Source organism: Cataglyphis hispanica, chromosome 15 (genome assembly GCF_021464435.1).
Source record: "Cataglyphis hispanica isolate Lineage 1 chromosome 15, ULB_Chis1_1.0, whole genome shotgun sequence".
NCBI lineage: Eukaryota > Metazoa > Arthropoda > Insecta > Hymenoptera > Formicidae > Cataglyphis > Cataglyphis hispanica.
In genome coordinates, this window is record NC_065968.1 from 1,561,672 (window position 1) to 1,576,950 (window position 15,279).

Here is a 15,279-nt window from a genome sequence, read left to right on the forward strand (position 1 = left end):
GATTGATAAGTTTTCTTTTATTTGATATATATTGCACATATTTTTATTCTTCGTTTGTTTTTCGAATTATTATTCACACATCATGTATGGAAAGCGAAGGATGTTTCACGAGTGGGCCTTTTTTCAGATGTATTTGCACTTGGCGTTAAATGAACTACATAACACGTTACTTATACAAATTTACAACGGGCAGCATGCGCATCGCGAATTCCAATTTTAGATCGGCCTTCCGTAATTTCCGGAAATTTTCAAAAATCGCCGCGAACTTCAATAAAGCCGTCGTAATTAATTTGTGATTATATCGTGAATTCCTGCAAATTCATGTTACGTTGCGTAGCGCGATAGGAATGCAACCGACCTCAACAAGCCCGATACGAAGTGCCTGATTTAGAGAGACGTATAAACGATATTTCGATACTATTTCCCCGCGATACTTTCCAAATCGAATTGAAAGGTGCAAAATTGACAAGCGGCGCGGCGTGTGCGCCGCGGGCTGCGATTTTTCGCCGTATCATTTTTCCCGATAGTTTCGTTCGCGAGAATGCGGAAAAATGTAACGCCCGCTCGCCCTCAAATATGAAATACCGCCTCGTGCCGATAATCGACTTATTAATTATCGATCGTTCTCGTTGTCCACGATATCGTAGAGATGCGCAGAAAACAGATTTTGATTCTGCCAGGATTTTCATGGCCCGACGTATAAAATTTATGCGCAAGCCATATTTATATCTATGCATATTTATTCGATGAATTTCACAACTATATTATAGGCTTATATATATGTAAAGGTTTGTTAATTTCATATAGAGCACTTGCTATAAAATATCAAACGTCAAACCTCATTTTACATGCGCGTAGAGAAGGGATATTAAAAATTTGTCTAATTATCCGTTTTGCGATTAATTCCGAATGAAATATTGACGGAAACATTTACCGCTTAACCGACCGTAATTAATGACTTAAATAACGCTTTTAACGCTACTGTGATATCTTTTGATTGCGAGAGAATTTAATACGAATCGCTTGTTTAATTAGCGAGAGATAACGCAGATGTATGTATTGCAGCGGCATGCTTGTCCCGGCGTATATTGATATGCAAGATATATCTCGGGTTTATGGGGTTATTAAGGACTTCATCCGTGTCTCATGGCGGGATTACTACGTTATTATCCTTCGGTAAGTGGCAGGCAGGTTGGTCGGTTGGCTGTGGCCCCTTGTAAGGAAGACCAAACATCGTCTCCTCCTTGCGCGGTCCCTCGAGCTACCAGTGAAACTAGTAAGACATTCGTCTCCTCCAATCCAGACCATGGAACGGGACCCAGTTGTGAATTTGACCCTTGTAATTAATTTATAACCGTTGTTCTTGTTGCAAAGCCAATTGAGTAAGCAGAGGGTAAGCTGACCTCATACGAAAACGTTCCTTGTCAAACTCCGCTCAATTATGCTTGTAAGTCTCTCTTGATATGCTGAAATAATTTTAGCCATACTTTTTGTTTGAGAAAGAGAGAAAAAGAAAGAGAGGTTTTATTAATTTTAAATATATATATATATATATAACATAAATATAGAAATATAATATAATAATATATATATATATATATAATTATGAAATATAATAAAAAGCAGAATTATTTAATATGTATTAAAAACAGCATTTATACTTATATATTGAAAATTATTAAAAATTATTCTCGTCATTTACAAAATATGCATGGGTTTTGGTAAATATTTAGAAATAAAATTGTGTGATAATTGTGTATAAAAAATATTAATTAATTAAAAATGCACGATATGATATTTGGTCGGAAATTGTTTTCCATATCTTTTTCACGATAACGTGGTACAGTTAATATAGAAAATGTGCGCGATGATTGGCGCGTTATGGTCTCGCGGCGTCTCTCATGTACCCATACCGATCGCTCCCGCGGGATTCCTCTAATACCTCCGCTTCCGCCCGGTGCACACGTATCCCATACTTATTACGGGCCTAACACAAATTCGACGTGGAAGCGAGAGTTGTTAGAAGGCGCTCGAGCCGGAGGCAGGGGCGCGCGGCGGGACGCAGGAATCCATAGATCGCCGAGGCTAACAATCAGCCGTAAATTATGGTCTCAATATCCATTGTGTACCCTCCTTGCTCTTGAGCGAGCCTAACCCCAAAGTCTGAGGCCAAGACTACTCACCCCATCGGCGGTTGAGAGGCGCGCGCGCGCGGTTGGTTCTCTCACGACTCGACTGAACCAAGAGATATGTATATTAATGGGGCAATCTTACATAGTTTTGTTTACCTTGCCATTCTCCTAGTATACAATTACTATCCCTACGTCCCTACGGTCCCTATGGTGGGTTGGCACGAGGGCCGTTACAACCCCCTCGGACTGTTGGTTCCCGATCTAACTAGTTTCCGCCGACGTCACTATCGCGCTTGCTGCCATCCTGTTCCTTGCCGAGGAGCAGACGAGTTTCACATAGAAATTCAACTACTATTCGCGACAGGCCAGACAAACAGTTAAGCTTTCAGGGCTTTATTCTGAAAGCTGTTAATGTTTATTCGTTTCAAATCATCTCCAATATCTGGTAAGCAGACAGGAATTTTATTATGATATTATATAAATATTTTCTTATACAAATGTATAATAATATCAATGTAGTGATACATGTAATATTTATATATTAATATATTTTGTTCGCGATAAAATGTGATTTACCTGGAATTTTTTATGAATAGTCAATTGTGAAAAAATGGAATTTTATGAGACTAATAAATTAGACGGAATAATAAAAGACATAAATTTTGCGTTATTGCGAATAAATAAGATATCATCGCGTGGTATTTATTCTCGCGAACGGAGAGACAACGCTTTCCTTTTTCAAGCGTTAATTTAAAAGCGACGCGATTTGTCACAAAGCAGGCCCCGCCAGGCGGTATCCGTAGATTTAGCGACGCGCGTCAACGCGTCACACGATATGTTGGAGTTGCTGACGGCGACGATGGAGGTCGAAGGATGCTATTTTTAAAAACTACATCGGTCGCTGCGGCGATATTCCGCATGCGAGAGCGCGTATCCGATAAAAACGAATTCCGTTCTTGAAGAGCTCAAACGCCGCTCTCCGATGAAAATCCATTCTACGGCGCGCCGGCTTTCAGCAAAGAAAATATTGTCCGCGGCGCGGGGGCGGATAGGGACGATCGCGGCAGAGAGAGCGGCACTTTTCACCTTCGCTCTTCTACCCCGGCTTTTTAATTCCGTACGTGGCACACGTGAGCGTGGCGCGCGCGCGCGCGCGAGTCCGGCTTTGTAGCGGAATGTACATTTCTCCCGCTGAACAACCTCATTTGTGTAATCCCCGAAGCTTCGACAACAAACTGTCTGCGGCATCGGAATGGCGCTGGGGGTGCACGGGGGTGTGAGCACGACATTAACGTACTTTGTAGTTCAGCTCTCTGCGGCAGTCGCCGTCCTTCTCCGCGCCTTCCTCCCCTCCCCGCTTTCTCGTTCCACCCCCGCTCTACACCCATCCCCGCGTCCCTTTACCACCAAGGTTCCGTCGTCCTGGATGAAATTGCGATTGTAATAGCAATTATCTTATTTCTACTATTGTTTCTTTGTACTTCGATTCGCGACATACGGACTTGGTGCTGATGCGAGCCGAGGGATGGGAAGGGCCAAAGGGGCGGGGGGGGGGAAGGGAGGGCAGGAGGGAGGGCTGCGGACGAGAGACGGGGGAGAGTTGCTCGCGAATAGAATTAAATGTTCACGGGATAGCTGGAAGGACCGTGACGCAATTTAAGTCGCGCGGTATTTGCCGGAATGGAACGATGGTTCTTTCAGAGTCCAACATTACGTGCAATAGTTATAATATAGCTTTTTTGGTATTGTTGCGCTTTTCGTTTATACTTTTTCCTGCGCACCGCTCGCGCTTTTAATACGCCTTACATTTGAAAGGTCGGCGCTATAGTAGGAGACTCACGCTTTTTATTGGCCGCTTAAGGGGGTTGTGTGATGGGAGAAAAAAATATTGAGAGAGAAAGAGAGAAACTAATTATGTCCTTTAATTATGTGTGAGCTTTGCTACAGTTTTTAATTTTATATACATTGTGACAAAAAGAGATTTTGTAAACTCTGCATGGAATAAAAATGTTATAATTTTTTTTCACGTTTTCACGTATAAATATTACATCGGTAGTATATATTTGTATTATAAATCTGCAGCGCTTCTGTACAACCCGCGAGAACATTTTCTTTTTTTCATAAATTTGATTACTTTTTCAAACTGTTCAGCAGATGCTCCTAACACTTTGCGACAAAACTTTGGACGTTCAATCTTAGATGGAATATATCGTCGCTGTTTTAAAATGTAGTGACAAACCGAGATCTCCGAGGGCGAGTCGCCGGAATGAATCGCAATGAGCGAAAAGTCTGCATTGCGACGTCGAACGTCGGAGATTTAAGGGAGGGAGAAGGGGAAGGGTGGTCGACAGCGTCGACAACGAGAGATTGACTGTGAAGGCCGACCGCGCACGTCGCGGGGGTGGCTCGCGTAGGGGGTTGTCGGCGCGGCGTGGCGGTTTGAGTCAGAGAAACGGTCTCAGCTCGCGCCGCTCAGCCTGAAATTCGCCCGAAGTAATCAATATTATAGCTCGCGAAGATATATGCGGGAGGATATGGGCAAACAGTGTACACACGTGCATTGTTATATGGCCAGGGGAGGTGGATGGTGTAAGGAGGGGGGCTGGCCGAGGGAGCTGAAGCCGGGGAAGAGAGGAGGTGATGAAGGGTAGTACGGGGATCGCAGAAACGGAGCGAGGTTGGCGGGAGGAGGAGTGGGAGGGAAAGGCTTGAACGGAGAAAGGAAAGGGGTGGACAGCCGGACAAACAAAACCCTTGCTGCTTCATTTCTGCCCGTCTGGCCAGACACCGACCCTTTATACGCGCGCGCGCTTCCGTCCTACGCTCGCCGCTACCCCGATGGATCCGCTACTCTCTCCCCGTCCACGTTCCGAGACTAACGGCACTTTCTACGCGGTACTTTTCGAATTCGTTAATTAACGGCACCGTCGCGAGTCGAAGGATGCATCGTAATGGCATTGAAATAGGATTGATAGTCTCAGACACGAGAGTATTGTTCTTCTCTGGCATGGAATGAATACCGCGGGCCGGTTTGTCGTTGCACGCATTGCGAGAGATGTGGGAAAGGTTGAGCATTATGCTCTTTGAATATTTTTCTTTTCATATTTTTTTTTTGTAGACTATTCATATAAATTTTAATAATTAATAATCTTTCAAAAATTATGCGAGTATGGATGATTCTATATAATTTTTTTATGGATTTTTAATTACATCTGATTTTATTTAAAAATTTTTTTTGATAATATAGTATAATTTTGCAGAAATCTGGTTATATATGATAAAAATATTTATAAAGAATTGAGAATATATTGTATAAGTAAAAATTGATAATAATAATTTATAAAAAGTAATATTTAATTAAAGGATTAATTTTCTCTTAATTATCATATTTAACATATGACTTGAAATTAATTTTTATTTTAGGTCAGTGGTGTATACTTCCCTGGCTTCTGAGACACAGTGACGTGGCTTGTTGATGTGAGTGAAAGTACTTATCGTACCGTTGTGTAATCTAATTCTAAGAGCTTCCACAATTTATAGAATGCTTAAAAAGTTATCGATCGTTCTCTTATTAAGTTTTAGAATTTAATAACTTGAAATAGCACACACACACACACACACACACACACACACACACACACACACACACACACACACACACACACACACACACACACACACATACTATACCCATTTATCTCTAATTAATTAGAATAATATAACTCTCTCTTTTTGCGCTAACGGAAATAATGCTTACTTAAAGCTGATTGCATTAACTCAATTTAAACATAGAAATAATATAAGAGATCGAGTTTTACATTTAGTTGATAGTAAAAGTTTAATTTTATATATATATATATTGAACTATAAAAAAAGTTTCGTGGAAAGATTCAATTTTCCAAAAATTGAAAAAGTAAAATTCACATAAAAAGATTTGAGTTAAAACGAATGGATAAAACGTGTTGATTTAAATTTCTAAAAGAGAACCGATATTTCTATTGTCGCGATTCCTTCTCTGAATATTTAAACAACAAATATTAAAACTTTCGTCGCGAGCAACGCGAGCCAAAAGTTTTCTCGGCCTTCGTAAATTCGCGCGATCAAAGATCACCCTTCATATGCGACGACCCTAAAACGTTATGGCTGTTGGCGACGAGCGTTGTCAAAATTTTGGCGTCGTACAACCCCCGATGCACATAAGGAACCACGATTTGGGCGAATGCGGGGTGGAAATCGGGGATAAGGAGGGGATGCCGCGCGAATATTTGGGTGATATAATACTTCTTAAGTCGTAAACCTCCCTTGCTTCTTGGCTGAGCGGCATTCCTGAAGTTTCGTATCGGCAGTCGTACAACAAACACGATTATCGATGTCTCGTCTATCCCCTAAAGCGAAGGGAAGGAAAACGCGTCCTTAATCTCACGTGCCGCTCCTTTCAACCCTCTCTCTATCTACGCCGTGTATTTTACGTCGTCGTTTTCCGAAGGTTCTTTTTCCCGCCGAGAGACTTCTAGAATTATCACGTCGAATCTGCACACTGCAACCGTTGCGACAAATCGGAATTTTATTTAAGAGGATACTTTATTCACAATACTATATCAATTAACATAAAATATAAAATTATATAGATACAGTGAATAAGATTTCATTGTTCTTAATAGATGAATTTGCAATTTGTTTATATATGACTATTAGCAACATTGTGTTTTATTTTCACTAAAAAAATTATTATCTTATTATAGAAGTGTGTATATAGTATAGTATTTTTTATTTTGACAATATTCAATTATCTTTTATGCAAAGAATTAATCACTACGTATGACATATACTACTTAATTTATATTTCTAGCTGCTGCGAGAAAATAGAGATTGTCAGTGTACGTGAGAGAATAATTCAAATAACAAGATTTTTTTTTCGCTACCCGTTTTGACGTGTGCGGGACGTGCGCGATACGTGTCGGTTTCTGGATGTTTGCGGGAGCGCGGTGGTTGTGGGGATGTAGTTGGCTTGCGTCCGGAATGTGTCCGGGTCAACAAGGCGTTCATTGGCTTTACTTGCTCACGCGGTACATTAGTATTCTAGCTAATTAAAACGTAACTGAAATTGTGTAATGGTTTGCGTTATCGGCGGTATAATGTGTAGACGGGTGGTGCAGCCGCAAGTTGGTCTGCCACGAGGCACGGATATAGCGGATATATACAGAATGTACACTTTTTTTTTCTACTTGGATCTCGCGGATCTGAATAGGGGGATATCTGATTTAAAAATGCAGATGCGCTGACCTGTAGATTTTTTCCTACAAAAGATGTTTTTGCCAATTAATTTTCGCTCTGTCTTTCTTTACTAATTTGCTCGTAAATCTTATATTTAAACAAAAAGTATTTAAAAAATTTTGTGAAACACATGTAGAATAAGAATATAAACAAAACTGCAATAATTATAAAATTTGCACTGAGAAATAGCGGATTTTATTGTATAAATATATTTGAGATTTTTCTACATGTCTTTCTACTTAATTACGTTGAAAAAAAATCTTTGGTGCTAAATAATAACATTTTTGATATAAACATGAATGCAAATATAAATGATAATCAAGAGCATCACATACATATTTTATTATATATATACGTATGTATATATATATATATATATATATATATATATATATATATATATATATAATTTACTTTTTACACATTCTTAGTACATTTGTTATGTTTCTTAAAATATTATATATGTCAGAAAAAAAGGATATATTGTTCAGAATTTAAATCAAACAACTACACAAGTTATACGTTTTAATTCAATATACGGTCAAATAGTTTCATCACTTGTTTTAATTAATTAAGGAGCCAAGTTAGTCGCTAACGTTAAACGCATTCCCGATATTACTAAGATACTAATTATTTGCTGCCGGCCAAGTGGGGGTTGCTTTATCCTCTTGTATATGAAGGGGTATAGTGCGTTTCCCGCCTGCCTGCGTACTAACCGCATAGAGAGGGTGGTTTCGGATGAACGCTCGGGATATTGCTTGCGTTATTGAGCGTGTTAATTGATATTTCTTTCGTTCGAATTTATTTTTAAAAGGGCGGAACGGCCGGGAAAGAGCTTTCCCGCCTCCGGGAAATTTGCGTTTCCCTGAAACTGATAATAATATATACCGTCGATATATCATTATACCTTTGTCCTTTGTGTTCTCACAGTGACGCTCGGTGCTGACGACAATTAACATTTTTACATTATTTATTCACTTTTGTAGTTCGCAACCGTGCGGTTGAAAATAATTGGCGTGCGTTCTCCTTTGTAGTAATTATAAATAAATATCTCACACAATCGTGAAAAAAGCTGCTCCACCGATAGTATTATACAATCCTCGCCGATTCTCTCGGTTGCTACCTGTAATTGACTTTCTTAGATAAGCACATTTATTTCAACGACTGTCATATATTCAAATGAATGTATTGCATATAACTTTAATTTATGTTCTCCATGGTATATACATATTAATAAGGGAATCACGTGTCATTTGAAACAAAAAAGAATACTAGCTATATATATATATATATATATATATATATATATATATATATATATATATATTGCATATTATTTTATCTCGATTTGTAATATAAAAATATATTTCTCAATCTGTCATGTATGTGCTAAAATCTTCATGATGTATATTATCTTAATATATCTTTTGCTATCGATGTCACGATTCGTTAAATAAGATTAACGTTTTGACATCTAAATCTGTCATGATCGACTATAAATTAAACGTGGTAATAAAATTGATTTCTCTATGGTAACGTATTAATCGATTGCACGGGAGCAATTCAGACCAGATCAGAATATAACCTGCCTGCCTATGATCAACGTTTCGTTAAATAAAAATGCGAATAGCAATAATAAATGCTATTATTGGATATTGTGACAATCGTCCGCGAGCACTCCAGCAACGCGAATGTACTGCCCATTTAATTTCTCGGCAAACAATGGGATGATTACGCGCCGATTATATTGTGTCAGAGGACAGAGATGCGCTGGGAATTCCATGGTCAATCATTCTATTAACTGTAATAAAAGTAACGAGCAATCTTAATTGTAAATCAAAAGCGGATTTTACGTCGCTATCCACGTGTAACGTATGTGATAAAAGGTAACGTCAATTTTAAGAAAGGTCAGAAAGAAGTGGCATTAGCTTCAGTAGAACGTCAATTATGCAAATTGATTTGTAATAAAAATGATTTGAACAATTGAAAATTGCATCAAGAAAAACATTCTTTAAAAAAATTACGTGTATTATGAAGATATATATTTTAATGCACTTTGATGATAAAAGTTAAACAAATTTTAAAGTAGATGAATCATGAAAGAAAAACGAGTGAATATAATTATAAATAAATTTTATTTTTAAAATAATATACCATTGCATTATGTTGAGAAAGACACCAAGTGAATACGATGGATATAGCCGCACGCGAAGTAATGTCATCAATATATAAAAAGACAATCCACCGCTGCTCGGTAATAGAAACCGATTTGTCAGGGTGCCTTTACATTTCCACGCAGAGTTTCGCATCTGATAACCCATTTTATCCCATGGGAGCCCCGTCCATGTTCTGCCATCCTGGCCAACAAGTCAGGGAATCACAAGGGCATCCCCTTCTCAACCCCGTCACGGTATGGGTGCGTGTCCGAGTACGTCCATGAGTCCGCCACCGATTTCGTCTTTCTTGCTTAGAAAGTCGAGCAGATAGTGAATCTTGTAAAATGGCCCCGATGAAAGACAAATATTACCAGGGATCACTGGCCGAGAGACGCGATTTATTTTGTGGGATTTTGCGTTGACGACAGTCGCGAAAAGATTCCAGTGTGACTGCGAGATATACACGGATTTAAGGTCGGTTAAAGTGGGATCGGTTAGATAGTTGAAGCATTGCAGGTATCACATGTTACTCGATTTTTTTTAAATAATTAATAACATTTAATCTTTAATTCTGTGATTAAAATAAATTATCTTTAATTCTGTGATTAAAATAAAATATCTTAATTATTAATTATTTTTTATCGATTTATACGCACATATTTCATATATATGAAGAGATTTAATGTTATAAAGTGCTTAATAATCATCGTTTTTTATTACAGCGATTGAAGTTAATATTTTTCAATAAAGCTATATATACATAAAATTTCTAAAATATGCGAACAAGAGAACGAATTGTAGCACATTCTCGCGAGTCTGCGGTGTAGGAGGACTCGCAGATTCATCGCGAGGGAATGCGCGTGTATTCAGAAATCGGAGCGCGTTGCACCTCTAAAAAGGAGAACAAAGGATTCGGGGAAAAATGCGAGGAGAGGAAAAAAAAAGGAAGAAAGAATCTCCGCGCGTACAGCACGCACGCGCCAATCCGCCGCCTGGCAGAAAATTATAATTACGAGCCGCGAGGCGCGTTTTAGGGGTATAAAAACTTAAAGCCGCGCCATGTCGCGCCATTCGGTGCGCGATGCTCCGGTCGGCTTGGCTCGCCGATTCGGCGACTGTTAATTGAAAACTACCGAAAAGCACAATTGCACGAGAATTATTTCTATTCATTAGCCGGATGGTATTGCCCGCTCGCTTGCACTCGCTCGGGCCGGTCAGCCGCCCGAAAAACTTTTCCAGCTGCTTTTTTTTTTTTTCATTCCCCGGTTTGCGCGTTCGCCGTCGTTTCGCGCCGTAGCCATCCTACCATCCCAGTTTTCCACCTCGTTCCCTCTCCCCTGGCGATCTCTATCCAACCGGTGGCGCGTGGCGTAATTATGTAACATAAATACAATCCCTGCCGCGACGTAATTTTTGCGGTATAAGCTGAAAAGCTCGCCTCCAACCCCTTCGCTATCCCCGCGGACCTACTACCTACCGGCACGTACGACGGCGGTGGGACCAGTTCTCGCGGCGGAGGGCTTTTTCAGGAACGCTTTCGCAAATCAATTTACGGCATAACGCGGCCGTTCTCATTGTCCGCGCTGGTAGCCGACGGCCGCCGCCTCGTGGCTAAACCTTTTGTAACACCGGCGGCCATTGTTGTGACAGAAAATTATATCGTAATGCTTATTTACGGTGAACATTCCGGCGACCGAGCCCCTTTGTTGGCTCTTGTCAAGTACCGAATGTAAATGCGTTTGTAACGCCCGGTCGCGACCCTCGCGCGATTCTCTCTTCGGATTGTAGATTTTGTTTGATAATTATATACGCGGTCGTATTTCGAGAGAGGATGATCCTCGACGTCGCGTCGATCGCTCGCCAGCGTATCCGAGCGCGTTTTCCTGGACAAATTTACATCGTGTGTTATTTTTGCGACGCCAGATCGCCTATGCATTCATTCGCATCCACCGCTCAGCAAAAATATTTTCATACTTCTTCATACTAAAGGTTAACAAATCTCAGTGCGGGTAATGTTTTCGTTTCTTTGAGAAAATTCGGATTGTTGGAATGGATTTACAAATCGTATCGTGTAATGATAATTACAAGTATGAAGATTAAAAATTACATAGCCAATGAGAGACTTTTTCTTTTATGATTTATCGTTATTTTATATTAAAATGTTTTGATGAAGATGTCCTTATATCAGATATCTACAAAATATTTCGTTTTTCAGAGAAATCAAATTTGAATATTATTTTTTAAAATTATTTTTGATATAAACATGGATTTTTAGAAATATTTTATATAATAATTTAGATACATATAATAGAGTGGAACGTAAATTGTTGAAACAGTCAAGTCAGTTTTATTAAGTAAAAATTATATAAATAATTATATGTATACTATTATAAGTATAAAATATATCTGCAATTATTTGTTAAACATCTCATGGGTCTCAGGATCTCGATCTTATCTTTGGGCGATTTAGGCGTGACGCCGAGTAAGCCTAGCACCGGAATTGCTTGGAAGACGCTTTTTTTTCCGGGAATTCCGAGGGGTATTTTCACCAGTCAATGAATTTACAGCCCCTTTTTACCGAGTTCACCCTTAACCGCTTAACGAGAACTGCTTCGCGGCACGTGAGAAAAAAAAAAGCTAACCTGCTTGGTAGACGGTGGTAAGAGGCGTAAGCGGTCTTGAGGGGTGAATTAGCGGGAAATAAGTGCAGAAGAGAACATTCGGAACCGCCTCGGCGATAGAAACCAACACGTCGTCGTACGGTCGTACATATACACGCAATAAACACGCGTGCAGGTGTATGTATCGGACACTGTCGAGTTTCCATAAGAATGCCGCGAGGGTGAGTCTTCGGAAGAGACAGTTAGGGTAGGTATGCCACGGTAGGCGGAAGCGGGAGGGCGGAAAACGATGTAACGCGCATAAAGTAAATTGCCGCGAAATCTCGGCGAGCCTCAAGAACGGCGGTGGATAAGCGAAACAAATAAAATAAGACGAGAACGAGTCTGCAAGAGATAACGTGAGAAGCGATAAAAAGACCTCAAGCGGCTAATATGATTTAAGACCGTATTGTATGCATCTGAAGCGTGGTGATTTTTTTATTTTTTGTCAGATACATGTTTTATATTCAGATAGCGTGTGATAGGATAATCAATTTAAAAATTTTCTATGAAAAATTAAAATATGCTTTCATTTATTTGTAAATAATTGTTGATTATTATAATTGTGACAGATATTTGGATCATGGGAATGGTAAACAATATATATAATATATGAACAACTGTCATTTAACTTAAATTGACAATTCTGTATAGAGAGCTCTGCTATTATATCACAGGTAAAGAATATAATAGTAATATACATATTAATTACTTCAATGATTAAATCTCTTCTTTACATTGAATTTTTCATATTGTGCGGAAAAGTCACGCGCATAATTATAATGTAGATGCCCCACTTTCCACCCTCGTAAAGTCCGTCGACAAGAATCCCGCAGGTTGCATCGCAGGAAAAAGGCAACGTCCTGGTAACAAAGGCGGCCTCGAGGACTTTCAGTCACGTGTCGCGCAAAAAACTAAGAGTCCTGTCTCTCGCGGAGGGAAGGACGGAAGAGGAGGCTTGCTTCAGGGAAAGCCCTCGAAAGCATCTGAAAAGAGATTTTCGCGATGTGGGAGAAGGTGCATGGCCAGACAGAGGAGACAAACGCGGAAAGGAAGAACGGAGCGGATGGACGGACTGACGAACGGACAGACAGGCAGGCAGGCAGGCAGGCAGGCAGGCAGACAGACAGACAGACAGACAGACAGACATGCGAGAAGGAATGAAAATAATAATACTCGGTGTGGCCCTGGGCCATAAGTGTCAGCAAGAGGAAGGAAGGTAGGAAGGAGCGTGCTGAATTTTTTTGTCATATGTAAGTCTCGCACCCCTCTCGGCACGCACACGCGTTCGTCGCACGCCTGTCCGACGTGCCGTCCGCGAGGATTATTTCAGGAAGGCGTCGGAAATCGAGGGACTGAGATACGGGTTCTTTGCGATACGGTCGCGTATCTCTGCTTGTCCAACCCCTCTCCTCTCACGTGATTGTGTAGTGGGTGAGAAAACGTCTCCGGGGTATATCGAGATACTGTCACCGAATTCCTTTGCGTTATATCTTTTTGAGTTGTGCGCGTACGGTCATGTATCTTTTTTTTTTCAGTTTTATAGATACGCATCCAATTTTTCATCTCATCATTTCATTAATTCATTTGTAAACTAGTAGAACTACTACTAGTTTTTAATTGACGCGCAGTACGTAATATATGTTAATATCCCAGAGGGACAAATTAATTAATTGGTTATTTATTATTGTATATTAACGGAATAAAATCTAATAATGTGCGATTATATGTATATATAATATTATTATATTAAAATTTAATATTTGCAAAATGTTTAGAAATATTATGTGTATATTATGTATTCAAAATTATAAATTTTTTAAGTAAAAATTCAGAAAAAAGATATCTGTGGAAGTGTGATAAAAATTATATACATATTTTTCATAATATTAATAAAATTTCTAGACTGCTCTCTAAATCAATTATATTTTTATAAAAAAGTCTTTAATGTAGTGATAATTATGCAAGAGCTTTATTTCTAAAAAGTTTATTTTAATTTTATGTTGCGAGAATTATAGCCCTTCTCTTCTTTAATAACAAAATTATTTTCGGTCTTTTGCATCAATCTGCCATTGCGCCATATATTATCGATATTGTTACATTCATGTAAGCATCGGCATTTGATTTTTCGCAATTGCGTAGACGCGTACAGGCGTACTCGCGTTGATTCAATTGCGGTTTCCCGTAAACAAGTGCATCGTTTTATTATTTATCGCCGTTATTCCGGCCACTTAATCAAAAATATATTACGAACAATACCTCTCAGCGTCTGACATTTTCGATGCCCGATTATACGAGCGCGAATGATTTCATCAACGCATTATTAAGTGGGCTTTGATTTTCGATCCTCATTTTGCAAACGAAGCTCTTTGTTGCCTACCAAACCCGTCGTAAACGTCACAGAGAACACATACCTGTCAAATGAAAATATTCTATTTGCCAAACTATTACTCTAATCATAGGTATTGCATATTTGCTAATTATCAGACCCGTTGTTCGCTATTATAGTATCGCATTATATGTTCTACGCTTGATAAATTCAATTCTGTTACACATAACTACATGATCGGTGGAACCGATGTGCGCCAAAATTTGCACAATTGTTTCGAGTTTTTGCGAAGTAGCGCGAATCCAGTTGCGCGAATTGCCACTCTGAAAAATATCGTACTTTCATACTTTGCATTTAAATAAATATTGCTGATAATTCAATCGTAAAATCTATGATTCGGAAGCGTTAACATCGTCTAACTTGGCTTAAAATAAACAATTTATAAAATGAAAAAAATTCTTTATGCTTTTCTCCGATATTTGGCGCTAGAATAAAAAGCGTTATAATAAAAAAGGACTCGCACCGAATAAGAATGAAGCGTCGCAGAGAATGGGGTTAGCAACGCAAATGCGCGCATATCAACGCGAATATATACGGGCACGGATATACGCAACCAGGTTGGACAAATGAAGTAGATATGACATAATGATTTCGAGTGCTCGTATGCCGAGAATTGTTACTAGTCAGTCGTATCCGCGATTCACCTTGTTCGTTGCAATTTTCATTCC

The 15,279-nt window shown here is 39.2% G+C and overlaps 1 protein-coding gene across 19 annotated transcripts in view; it reads left to right on the forward strand.

Annotated features, from left to right (window-relative positions):
- The window catches only part of LOC126855291 (forkhead box protein P1-like), a 309,110-nt gene that overhangs the window by 129,979 nt on the left and 163,852 nt on the right, over nt 1–15,279 (forward strand). For 7 of the 19 annotated variants that reach the window (XM_050602795.1, XM_050602793.1, XM_050602790.1 and 4 more), the window contains one exon: nt 5,556–5,609. The exons of the other annotated variants lie outside the window; for them this stretch is intronic. The gene's annotated coding sequence lies outside the window, so the exon portion shown is untranslated. The remainder of the gene's footprint in view (nt 1–5,555; nt 5,610–15,279) is intronic. 19 annotated transcript variants of the gene reach the window in all.